The sequence below is a fragment of the Dama dama genome, chromosome 7 (assembly GCF_033118175.1).
Source record: "Dama dama isolate Ldn47 chromosome 7, ASM3311817v1, whole genome shotgun sequence".
Taxonomy (NCBI): Eukaryota; Metazoa; Chordata; class Mammalia; order Artiodactyla; family Cervidae; genus Dama; species Dama dama.
The window spans coordinates 28,424,199-28,438,311 of NC_083687.1; the positions used below are offsets into that span (position 1 = coordinate 28,424,199).

The 14,113-nt window shown below is 38.2% G+C and overlaps 1 protein-coding gene and 1 non-coding gene across 2 annotated transcripts in view; both read left to right on the plus strand.

Moving 5' to 3' along the window:
• LOC133059608 (golgin subfamily A member 6-like protein 7) overlaps window positions 1–14,113 on the plus strand; it is a 61,543-nt gene that overhangs the window by 17,713 nt on the left and 29,717 nt on the right. The window lies entirely within an intron of this gene.
• Window positions 6,444–6,550, plus strand: LOC133060075 (U6 spliceosomal RNA). The gene has a single exon (XR_009693737.1). It is a non-coding gene; the product is annotated as a U6 spliceosomal RNA (small nuclear RNA).

The following is a 14,113-nucleotide window of genomic DNA, read 5'->3' on the forward strand; positions in this document are numbered from 1 at the left end:
ATTCAGTAGCATTAAGTACATTCACATTTTTGTCCAACCATCAGCACTCTCCAACTCTAGAACTTTTTCATCTTCCCCAGTTAAAACTCTGTTCCCATTAAACAATATTGTAAAATAATTAGCCTCCAACTAATAAAAAAAAAAATCAATCAATAAATAAAAAATAAAATAAAAAAAAAACAAAACTTTGTTCCCATTAAACAAACATTCCATTTCCTCTCTCCCCACCATGTGGCAAACACCATTCTATTTTCCATCTCTGAATTTGACTTCTCTACCTCTCTGATAAATGAGTTGATACATGGTTTCCTTATGCTCTGGAAAAGGTGGCAGGCCCAATGAAAGAACCATGATTGATGATAGATTTTTATCCAAGAAGGGCTGCTATACTACCACTTTACCTGTGTCATTATCAATAATATTCTTTTTTGTACCTAGGCAAATATAGAAGCATAACATTATTTTATAATTAACGAGATAGTCTTGGAATCTCACGGTTTCAGTGCTCAGAAACATGTGTCTGTGAGAACCTCACAGATAACTACAATAAGTTGAAAATTTTGTCCTCTTTCCTTCCTGACTTTTTATTTTCATTTTGAGTGAATTTTTTATTTGTTCCTTTGACTTTATGAATAAATGTGGGGGGAAAGTGGCAAGTCCTATTAGTGTTTTTCCCTGTGTACCTAGTCATGGATCCATCTGATATTGTATTTTTGTCATTAATGTTTAGTTACAATCATTTTCAAAGATATTGTATGAACATTCCTGTATGATTTTTCTCTCATTTCTTTGTCCTTTCAAGGACATTTGGCTTATTCTGCTGTTATTCAGTTTTCCCCATTGGTACTCTTATGATCCATCCTAGAGTTGCAATCTCTGCAGATGTTTTATTCTGATCCAGTTAAAGCTAGTGATCACATACCTCTGAAATACTGTCATACTCAGTGTGACTGATGTAATATGTTTGTCTAATACAGATTGTTGTCCTGTAATTTAGAACTTGTTTCACTGGAATTGAATGTTTTATTTCCCTTCCTTTCATGAGATTTAATTCAAATGATTTCATTTAGGCATTGGCTCAAATGTGTGCATGTGTGCCAAGTCGCTTGTCATTTATGATTCTTTGTGACAATTTGAACTGTAGCCTGCCAGGCTCCTCTGTCCATAGAATTCTCCAGGCAAGAATACTGGAATGGGTGGCCATGCCCTCCTCCAGGGGATCTTCCCTATAGAGGATTGAACTGGAGTATCCTACACTGCAAGCAGATCCTTTATCATCTGAAACCTTAGGGAAGCCCAGAGATGCATTTGTTGTTGTTCAGTCACTCAGTCTGTGTCTAACTCTTTGCAACCCCATGGACTGCAGTATGACAGGCTCCTCTGTCCTTCACTATCTCCTGGAGTTTGCTCATCACCATCCAACCATCTCATCATCTGTCACCCCTTTCTCCTCCTGCCTTCAACCTTTCCCAGCATCAGGATAATTTCCAAAGAGTTGGCTCTTTGCATCAGGTGGCCAAAGTTTTAGAGCTTCATCTTCAGCACCAGTCCTTCCAATGAATATTAAGGGTTGATTTCCTTTAGGATTGACTGGTTTGTTCTCCTTGCTGCCCAATACACTCTCAAGAGTCTTCTCCAGCTCCAGAGTTTGAAAGTATCAATTCTATGGCCTTCAGCCTTCTTTATGGTCCAGCTCTCATATCCGTACATGGCTACTGAGAAAAAAAACATAGCTTTGACTATGGAGACCTTTATCAGCAAAGTGATGTCTCTGCTTTTTAATATGCTGTCTAAGTTTGTTAAAACTTTTCTTCCAAGGAGAAAGTATCTTTTAATTTTATGACTGAAGTTACTATCTGTAGTGATTTTGGAGTCCAAGAAAATAATGCCTGTCACTGTTTCTATTGTTTCCCCACCTTCTTGTGATGAAGTGATGAGACCAGATGTTATGATCTTGGTTTTTTAATAAAGACCTAGAATGTTGAGTTTTAAACCAGCTTTTTCACCCTCCTCTGTCACCTTCATCAAGAGGCTCTTTAGTCCCTCTTTGCTTTCTGCATTGAGGTGGTGTCATCTGCCTGTCTGTGTTTGTGGATACTTCTCCTGGCAACCTTGATTATAGCTAGTGATTCATCCAGCTGGGCATTTCACATGATGTACACTGCATGTAAATTAAATAAGCAGAGTGACAGTATACAGCCTTGACATACTCCTTTCCCAATTTTGAATCAGTCTTTGTCCATGCCTGGTTCTAACTGTTGCTTCTTGACCTGCCTACAGATTTCTCAGGAGGCTGGTAAGGTGGTCTGGTATTCTCATCTCTTTAAGAATTTTCCACAGTTTGTTGTGATCCACAGTTAAAGGCTTCAGCATAGTCAGTGAGGCAGAAGTAGGGGTTTTCATGAAACTCTCTTGATTTTTCTATGAACCAACAGATGTTGCCAATTTGACCTCTGCTTCTTCCACCTTTTCTAAATCCAGCTTGTACATCTAGAAGTTCTCAGTTCACATACTGCTGAAGCCTAGCTTGAAGGATTTTGAGCATTACTCTGCTAGCATGTGAAGTGAGTGCAAATGTGTGGTATGCTTGAGCATTCTTAGGCATTTTCCTTCTCTAGGACTGGAATGAAAATTGACCTTTTCCAGTCCTGTGACCACTTCTGAGTTTTCCATATTTGCTGCTATATTGGGTACAGCACTTTAGCATCATCTTTTAGCATTTGAAATAGCTCAGCTGGAATTCTATCACCTCCACTACTGTTTGTAGTAGTGTTTCCCAAGGCCCACTTGACTTCACACTGCAGAATGTCTGGTTCTAGTTGAATGACCACACCATCATGGTTTTCTGGGTCATTAAGACCTTTTTTTGGTATGGTCATTTTGTGTATTCTTTCCACCTTTTCTTAATCTCTTCTGCTTCTGTTAGGTCCATACTGTTTCTATCCTTTATTGTGCCCATCTTTGCATGAAATGTTCCCTTGGTATCTAATTTTCTTGAAGAGATCTCTAGTCTTTTCCATTCTATTATTTTCCTCTATTTCTTTGCATTGTTCACTTAAGAAGGCTTTCTTATTTCTCCTTGCTATTCTTTGGACCCCTGCATTCAGATGGATATATGTTTCCCTTTCTTCTTTGCCTTATGCTTCTCTTCTTTGCTCAACTATATGTAAGGTCTCCTCAGACAACCGTTTTGCCTAGTTGCATTTCTTTTTCTTGGAGATGGTTTTGGTCACTGCCTCCTGTACAATGTTGCAAACCTCCATCCATAGTTCTTCAAGCACTTTAACAGATCTAATCCCTGAGTCTATTTGTCATTTCCACTGTATAATTGAAAGGGGCTTGAATTGTTATTCCTGAATGGTCTGGTGATTTTCCCTACTACCTTCAAGATGTGTAGCAGCACCCAAACAGCTTGTTTTGTCTTACAGACTGAAAAAGACAGCCAAAATAATGACAAATAGAATTAAGAAATTTTTTAAAAGGTAAATCCCAGGACTAAGTTTCTAAATTTATTTCCAAACATATTACATTTACTCACTTTATGACCCTCTCCATTTCTGGAGAATATCCTTCATCAAGAGCAAGATTTGCCAATGTGGACTTGTGAGCATATTTGTGTGTGTGTGTTCTTATATATTCATGTCTTCCATAGAGGTGTTCCTATTATGTGTGTGTATATCTGTACATTTATTAATTTATAGCACATGCAAATCTCTGTAAAATTTTTCAATACAATTGAATTATCTTTTTTCTTTTGATATTTACATTTTATTTTTCAGAATTTATGGGGAAAAATTGATCATTTTTTCTGACACTCTTTGCCCCATAACCTTTAAATGAATGCCTTTCTATGTGTATGCCACCCATGGTTCATCCTCCCCTCCCAATTTTTTGGATGTAGACTATGCTGTATTAATCTCTTTGATCTGTTTTTACTAATTCCTTCCTTGTTCATTTCTTATTTTTCATTGCATACCTTTTCTTCTCTGTAAGTATTAGGGTTTCATTGTACATATTGTCAGTGAAGTGCCCTTATTTTATTGATTTTTGTAGGCATGAGAGATATTAGGCTGGGTATTAGAAGTTCACCTTCTGTGATTGTTATTCAGTTTTCTCCATTAGTACTTCTGTGATTTCTCATTTTGATGTATCTAGGAAGACATTACTTTGTGTCAACTAAATGTGAGTGATGGTGCTTTTCATACTTTTGCCATTCTCAAGATTAATTAAAGTGTGGGTTTTCTCCAGTATATGCACCATCCATTGTTTGATTTATAACCAATTTCACTATCATTTAGTAGTGAAATCCCTTTTTCATGTGATCTCATTAAGACATGCATCACTCAGGTTTCAGCTAAAGTAGAAATTCACATTTTATTTCAAGAGTTTATGTATTCACCAGTTGACTTAAGAGTGAATAGAATCACACAGGAAATGAACCAGGCATTTTCTCTATGTCAATGGTTCAAGATGTTATTTCAATGTTCATGTCTTCTTAATACATTTTAGCTATTACAATAATAAAGTTGACTCCATCTGCTTAATAACTGCCAAAGAACCTATTGGAGTTAATAAAAAAATATTAGCCCTAGTAATAACTAAATAGATAAAGAGCATATTTTGAAAGTAAACTTCAAAACTTCTTTTAATACATTACCTCCATTAAGACACACAGTTTTAACTTTTACCCTATTCTCATATGGAAGAAGAGTCTCCTGACAAAATTAGCTCTCAACTACTTTGTGTGTGTGTGTGTGTGGTGTGTGTGTGTGCCTATTGTGTGTGTTTGTATATGTTTTCAGATAGCTATAATTTTGAATATGAATTTTTCAATAAATTTTGGGTTTTTGGTGTTCCACTTCCATGATATTGCCCTCAAACTTACATTTTATTTTTCTAAAGAAACACAGGAAAGAAATGGTATGTACGCTAAAAACTTGTTGCTCACAAACCGTTTTACATGATGGAATTCTTGAGGCCTTAATATTCCCAGTCTTTCCTTTGCTTACCCTTCTCCTTAATTTGTACATTTACTCCAAGTAATGTTATTTTAAATGAAAATTCTATTTTAAGAGGAATTCAATTCAAGCATTTATTGATTCAATACTTCTATAAAATTGTGTATGAGTTAGCAACCGTCTATAAGTTTAGCAGGAGGAGAAGGGGATGACTGAGGATGAGATGGTTGGAGGGCATCACTGACTCAATGGACATGAGTTTGAGAAGGCTCTGGGAATTGGTGAAGGACAGGGAAGCCTGGCGTGCTGCAGTCCACAGGGTCTCAAAGAGTCAGAAATGACTGAGTGACTGAACTGAACTGAAGTTTAGTAATGCAGAGAGTATTGGACAAGTGCTTCTTTCTGCGTATGCCTTTTTTTTATTCTTAAAAAAGTCAAAAGCCCAATAGAAATCAGTGATTGATGTATCCTATAGTCTTTAACCCAGGCTTCCCAGGAGGCACTAGTGGTAAAGAACCTGCCTGCCAATGCAGGAGACATAGAGAGGTAGATTCGATTCCTAGGTTGGGAAGATCTCCTAGAGGAGGGCATGGCAACCCACTCCAATATTCTTGCCTGAAGAATTCCATGGAAAGAGGAGCCTGGTGGGCTACAGTCCATAGGGTCTCAAACAGTCAGACTCAACTGAAACAACTTAGTATGCATGCACATAGACTTTAACCCAGAGAGAGTACTATTCCACTGCCTTGCATTCTGTGATTTCTGCTTAGTCCCTTATCATCAAGAGATATGCAGAAGTGAAATAAAACTTCCTTTGATTAGTGAGATGGTCCTTGAACACTGAACTTTCAATTATCAGAAAGCAACTGTCAGAAACAACTTTGGAAATGCTTGAAAGTTTTGTACTCCTCCTTTGTGACTTTGTGCCTCATTTTGAATGAATGGTTTCTTTCTTTTTGTTATTGACAAAGGTGAAGAAAAAAACATAAATTCCATAAATATGCTTCCCTGTGTACCTAAGCATGGTTTCAACTCTTTATTGTTTAGTCACTAAGTGGTGTCTGACTCTTTTCAGTCCCATGGACTGTAGCCTGCCAGTCTCCTCTGTCCAAGGCATTTCTCAGGCAAGAATACTGGAGTGGGGTTACCATTTCCTTCTCCAGAGCATCTTCCCAATCTGTGGGTCGAGCCCATATTTCCTTCTTGGCAGGTGGATTCTTTACCACTGAGTCTGGTTTCAACTGTTACTTGTATTATTACCTTTATTTCAACTTCCAAACATTATTTTTCTCAACTCCAAGATATGCATATTTTACATGATTTTTTCACTTCAATCTTATCTTTACAACTAAGGGCTCCACCTTCATTAGCTATTCAATTATCCCCCAGTATAGCTGTTTGATTTGTCCTATTGCTGTAATGTATGCAGACATTCCTATTGACTCATGTAAATTTTATCAATAATATTTCTCTAAAGTATTGTCTGTGCTTGCTTCGGCAGCACATATACTAAAATTGGAATGATACAGAGAAGATTAGCATGGCCCCTGCTCAAGGATGACACACAAATTTGTCAGGTGTTCCATATTTTTTACTGGGAGAATAAGACTGAAATCCAGATGCAAGAGGCTTAAGCCCAAAACCTGAGGACACCAGAGAATTCCTTACTACAGGGAACATTAATAAGAGGTCATCCAAACACCTCCATACCTACACTGAAGCCAACCACCACCCAAGAGCCAATAAGTTCCGGAACAAGACATACCACGCAAATTCTCCAGCAACACAGGAACATAGCCCTCAGCATCAATATGCAGGCTGCCCAAAGTCACACCAAACCCATAGACCCCTACTGAACACTCCATTGCACTCCAGAGAGAAGAAATCCAGCTCCACCCACCAGAAAACCGACACAAGCTTCCCTAACCAGGAAACCTCGACAAGCCAATCGTCCAAACACACCCATCAAGAGAAACCTCCACATAAAAAGGAACCACAGACCACCAGAACACAGAAAGGCTACTACAAACACAGCAATCTAAACAAGATGAAAAGGCAGAGAAATACCCAGCCGGTAAAGGAACATGAAAAATGCCCACCAAGCCAAACAAAAGACGAAGAGATAGGGAATCTGCCTGAAAAGGAATTTAGAATAATGATAATAAAAATGATCCAAAATCTTGGAAACAAAATAGAGTTACAGATAAATAGACCGGAGACAAGGATTAAGAAGATGCAAGAAATGTTTAACAAGGACCTAGAAGAAATAAAAAAGAGTCAATTAAAAATGAATAATGCAATAAATGAGATAAAAAACACTTTGGAGGGAACCAACAGTAGAATAATGGAGGCAGAAGATAGGATAAGTGAGATGGAAGATAAAAAGGTGGAAATAAATGAAGCAGAGAGGAAAAAAGAAAAAAGAATCAGAAGAAATGAGGACAACCTCAGAGACCTCTGGGACAATGTGAAACACTGCAATATTCGAATCATAGGAGTCCCAGAAGAAGAAGACAAAAAGAAAGGCCATGAGAAAATACTCGAGGAGATAATAGCTGAAAACTTCCCTAAAATGGGAAACAAAATAGTCTCACAAGTCCAAGAAACCCAGAGAGTCCCAAACAGGATAAACCCAAGGCAAAACACCCCAAGACACATATTAATAAAATTAACAAAGATCGAACACAAAGAAAAAATATTGAAAGCAGCAAGGGAGAAACAATATATAACACACAAGGGGATTCCCATAAGGATAACAGCTGATCTTTCCATAGAAACTCTTCAGGCCAGAATTGAATGGCAGGGCATACTTAAAGTAATGAAAGAGAAGAAACTACAACCCAGATTACTGTACCCAGCAAGGATCTCATTCAGATATGAAGGAGAATTCAAAAGCTTTACAGACAAGCAAAAGGTGAGAGAATTCAGCACCACCAAACCAGCTCTCCAACAGATGCTAAAGGATCTTCTCTAGACAGGAAACACAGAAAAGGTGTATAAACTGAAACCCAAAACAATAAAGTAAATGGCAACAGGATCATACTTATCAATAATTACCTTAAATGTAAATGGGTTGAATGCACCAACCAAAAGACAAAGACTGGCTGAATGGATACAAAAGCAAGATCCATATATATGTTGTCTACAAGAGACCCACCTCAAAATAAGGGACACATACAGACTGAAAGTGAAGGGCTGGAAAAAAAATATTTCATGCAAACGGAGACCAAAAGAAAGCAGGAGTCGCAATACTCATATCAGATAAAATAGACTTTAAAATAAAGGCTGTGAAAAGAGACAAAGAAGGACACTACATAATGATCAAACAATCAATCCAAGAAGAAGATATAACAGTTATAAATATATATGCACCCGACATAGTAGCACCGCAATATGTAAGGCAAATGCTAACAAGAATGAAAGGGGAAATTAACAATAACACAATAATAGTGGGAGACTTTAATGCCCCACTCACACCTACAGATAGACCAACTAAACAGAAAATTAACAAGGAAACACAAATGACACAATGGTCTAGCTAGTCCTAACTGATATCTATAGGACATTTCACCCTGAAACAATCAATTTCACCTTTTTCTCAAGAGCACACAGAACCTTCTCCAGAATAGATCACATCCTGGGCCATAAATCTAGCCTTGGTAAATTCAAAAAAATTGAAATCATTCCAGTCATCATTTCCGACCACAAGGCACTAAGATTAGATCTCAATTACAGGGGAAAAAAACTATTAAAAATTCCAACACATGGAGGCTAAATAACACCCTTCTGAATAACCAACAAATCACAGAAGAAATCAAAATATGCATAGAAATGAATGAAAATGAAAACACAACAACCCAAAACCTATGGGACACTGTAAAAGCAGTGCTAAGGGGAAGCTTCATAGCAATACAGGCTTGCCTCAAGAAACAAGAAAAAAGTCAAATAAATAATCTAACTCTACACCTAAAGCAACTAGAGAAGAAAGAAATGAAGAACCCCAGGGTTAGTAGAAGGAAAGAAATATTTAAAATTAGGGCAGAAATAAATGCAAAAGAAACAAAAGAGACCATAGGCAAAATCAACAAAGCTAAAAACTTGTTTTTTGAAAAGGTAAATAAAACTGACAAACCGTCAGCCAGACTCATCAAGAAACAAAGGTAGAAGAACCAAATCAACAAAATTAGAAATGAAAATGGACATATCAAAACAGACAACACTGAAATACAAAGGATCATAAGAGACTACTACCAGCAGCTATACACCAATAAAATGGACAACTTGGAAGAAATGGACAAATTCTTAGAAAAGTATAACTTTCCAAAAGTGAACCAGGAAGAAATAGAAGATATTAACAGACCCATCACAAGCATGGAAACTGAAACTGTAATCAGAAATCTTCCAGCAAACAAAAGCCCAGGACCAGATGGCTTCACAGCTGAATTCTACCAAAAATTTAGAGTAGAGCTAACACCTATCTTACTCAAACTCTTCCAGAAAATTGCAGAAGGCAAACTTCCAAACTCATTCTATGAGGCCACCATCACCCTAATACCAAAACCAGACAAAGATGTCACAAAAAAAAAGAAAACTGAAGGCCAATATCACTGATGAATCACAGTGCAAAAATCCTTAACAAAATCCTAGCAAACAGAATCCAACAACATGTTAAAAAGATCATAAATCATGACCAAGTGGGCTTTATCCCAGGAATGCAAGGATTCTTTAATATACACAAATCAAGCAATGTAATACACCACATTAACAAATTGAAAAATAAAAACCATATGATTATCTCAATAGATGCAGGAAAAGCCTTTGAAAAAATTCAACATCCATTTATGATAAAAGAAAAAAAAAAAAAAAAAAAACCCTCCAGAAAGCAGGAATAGAAGGAATATCAGTCAGTTTAGTTCAGTTCAGTCACTCAGTCATGTCCAACTCTTTGCGACCCCATGAATCACAGCACACAGGCTTCCCTGTCCATCACCAACTCCCGGAGCTTACTCAAACCCATGTCCACTGAGTCAGTGATGCCATCCAACCATCTCATCCTCTGTTGTCCCTTTCTCCTCCTGCCCAATCCGTCCCAGCATCAGGGTCTTTTCCAGTGAGTCAACACTTCGCATGAGGTGGCCAAAGTACTGGAGTTTCATCTTCAGCGTCAGTCTTTCCAATGAACACCCAGGAATGATCTCCTTTAGGATGGACTGGTTGAATCTCCTTGCTGTCCAAGGGACTCTTAAGAGTCTTCTCCAACACCACAGTTCAAAAGCATCAATTTTTCACTGCTCAGCTTTCTTCACATTCCAATTCTCACATCCATACATGACCACTGGAAAAACCATAGCCTTGACCAGATGGAAATTTCTTGGCAAAGTAATGTCTCTGCTTTTTAATATGCTATCTAGGTTGGTCATAACTTTCCTTCCAAGGAGTAAGTGTCTTTTAATTTCATGGCTGCAGTCACCATCTGCAGTGATTTTGGAGCCCAAAAAATTAAAGTCTGACACTGTTTCCACTGTCTCCCCATCTATTTCCTATGAAGTGATGGGACCAGAAGCCATGATCTCAGTTTTCTGAATGTTAAGCTTTAAGCCAACTTTTTCACTCTCCTCTTTCATGTTCATCAAGAGGCTTTTTAGTTCATCTTCACTTTCTGGCATAAGGGTGATGTCATCTGCATATCTGAGTTTATTGATATTTCTCCCAGCAATCTAGATTCCAGCTTGTGTTTCATCCAGCCCAGCGTTTCTCATGATGTACTCTGCATATAAGTTAAATAAGCAGGGTGCCAATATACAGCCTTGACATACTCCTTTTCCTATTGGGAACCAGTCTGTTGTTCCATGTCTGTTGGTCCTTTAATGGACCAGAACCTGGTGGGCCAGAGTCGACGATAAGAAAGTAAAGAGAGAAAGAGGCTGATATCCCCTGGTTTACACGGAAAGCCAATAGTCCTGTTCTTAGGGCTCGCGCTGCTGCACGTAGGCACCAGGCGCCCTCTCGAGTGGGTGAAGGCACAGTGCACCTTCTCGAGAGAGTCTTAGAAGCCCAGGCAAGAAAGTGAGCTCAGCGGGCCTCCACGCTCCAAGGAATTAGCCAGAAATAGAGAGAGAGACAAAGACAGGAAGAATAAAAGGAAAGAAAGACACGGAGACCAAAGCTCTGATGGAGCAAAGGTGTTTTAATCAACATGGCATGGGCATATATACTGTCTTACAAGGTGGTTATTCTCAGCAAAGGCAAAGATTAAAATTCCAGACTTACAAAACATAAGATGATCCCTATCAAAGAGAGAGTTGCAAACAATCACCTTTTACCATTTCGCTCATAATAAGGAAGAGGGTACTTATCACTGTAATGAGAAATGCCTGGATTCCTCAGCTCCTGGAAAGGCGTGCCTCTCCTCTTAATTCCTGAATATTCAGGAATCAATAAGGGCCAGAGGGTTCCTGAAAGATCCAAAACAGCACACAGGAAGCCTTTTGTTAAATGCTTCCTGACACATGTCCAGTTCTAACTATTGCTTCCTGACCTGCATACAGGTTTCTCAAGAGGCAGGTCAGGTGCTCTGGTATTCCCATCCCTTTCAGAATTTTTCACAGTTTACTGTGATCCACACAGTCCAAGGCTTTGGCATAGTCAATAAAGCAGAATTAGATGTTTTTCTGGAACTCTCTTGCTTTTTCGATGATCCAGCAGATGTTGGCAATTTGATCTCTGGTTCCTCTGCCTTTTCTACAACCAGTTTGAACATCTAAAGTTCACAGTTCACATATTACTGAAGCCTGGCTTGGAGAATTTTGAGCATTACTTTGCTAGTGTGTGAGATGAGGGCAATTGTGTGGTAGTTTGAGCATTTTGGGGGTTGCCTTTCCTAGGGATTGGAATGAAAACTGATCTTTTCCAGTCCTGTGGCCACTGCTGAGTTTTCCAAATTTGCTGGCATATTGAGTGCAGCACTTTCACAGCATCATCTTTCATGATTTGAAATAGCTCAACTGGAATTTCATCACTTCCACTAGCTTTCAGAGTGATGCTTTCTAAGGTGCACTTGACTTCACATTCCAGGCTGTCTGGCTCTAGGTGAGTGATCACACCTCAACATAATAAGAGCTATATATGACAAACCCATAGCAAACATTATCCTCAATGGTGAAAAATTGAAAGCATTTCCCTTAAAGTCAGGAACATGACAAGTGTGCCCACACTCACACTACTATTTAACATAGTTTTGGAAGTGTTGGCCACAGCAATCAGAGCAGAAAAAGAAATAAAAGGAATCCAGATAGGAAAAGAAGAAGTAAAACTCTCACTGTTTGCAGATGACATGATCCTCTACATAGAAAACCCTAAAGACAATACCAGAAAATTACTAGAGCTAATCAATGAATATCATAAAGGTGCAGGATATAAAATTAACACACAGAAATCCCTTGCATTCCTGTACACTAACAATGAGAAAACAGAAAGAGAAATTAATGAAACAATACCGTTCACCATTGCAAAAAAAAAAAATGTATAATACTTAGGAGTTCATCTACCTAAAGAAACAAAAGACCTATGTATAGAAAACTATAAAACACTGATGAAAGAAATCAAAGAGGACACATATAGATGGAGAAATACACCGTGTTCATGGATTGGAAGAATCAATATAGTGAAAATGAGAATACTGCCCAAAGCAATCTATAGATTCAATGCAATCCCTATCAAGCTCCCAACGGTATTTTTCACAGAACTAAAACAAATAATTTCACAATTTGTATGAAAATACAAAAAACCTCGAGTAGCCAAAGCAATCTCTAACACCATACACAAAAACAAACTCAAAATGGATTAAAGATCTAAATGTAAGGCCAGAAACTGTAAAACTCCTAGAGGAGAACATAGGCAAAACACTCTCTGACATAAATCACAGCAGGATCCTCTATGACCCACCTCCCAGAATATTGGAAATAAAAGCAAAAATAAACAAATGGGACCTAATTAAACTTAAAAGCTCTTGCACAACAAAGGAAACTATAAGCAAGGTGAAAAGACAGCCTTCAGAATGGGAGAAAATAATAACAAATGAAGAAACAGACAAAGGATTAATCTCAAAAATATACAAGCAACTCCTGCAGCTCAATTCCATAAAAATAAATGACCCAATCAAAAAATGGGCCAAAGAACTAAACAGACATTTCTCCAAAGAAGACATACAGATGGCTAACAAACACATGAAAAGATGCTCCACATCACTCATTATCAGAGAAATGCAAATCAAAACCACAATGAGGTACCATTACACTCCAGTCAGGATGGCTGCTATCCAAAAGTCTACGAGCAATAAATGCTGGAGAGGGTGTGGAGGAAAGGGAACCCTCTTACACTGTTGGTGGGAATGCAAACTAGTACAGCCGCTATGGAGAACAGTATGGAGATTCCTTAAAAAACTGGAAATAGAACTGCCATATGACTCAGCAATCCCATTCCTGGGCATACACACTGAGGAAACCAGATCTGAAAGAGATACATGCAGCCCAATGTTCATCGCAGCACTGTTTATATTAACCAGGACATGGAAGCAACCTAGATGCCCATCAGCAGACAAATGGATAAGGAAGCCATGGTACATATACACAGGGGAATGTTATTCAGCCATTAAAAAGAATACATTTGAATCAGTTCTAATGAGATGGATGAAACTGGAGCCCATTATACAGAGTGAAGTAAGCCAGAAAGATAAACACCAATACAGTATACTAACGCGTATATATGGAATTTTAAAAGATGGTAACAATAACCCTATATGCAAAACAGCAAAAGAGACACAGATGTATAGAAAAGACTTTTGGACTCTGTGGGAGAAGGCGAGGGTGGGATGTTCTGAGAGAATAGCATTGAAACAAGTATACTATCAAGGGTGAAACAGATCGCCAGCCCAGGTTGGATGCATGAGACAAGTGCTCAGGGCTGGCGCACTGGGAAGACCCAGAGGGATGGGATGGGGAGGGATGTGGGAGCAGGGATTGGGATGGGGAACACATGTAAATCCATGGCTAATTCATGTCAATGTACGACAAAAACCACTACAATATTGTAAGGTAATTAGCCTCCAACTGATAAAAATAAATGAAAAAAAAAAGTGAACAACAAATTAATAATTC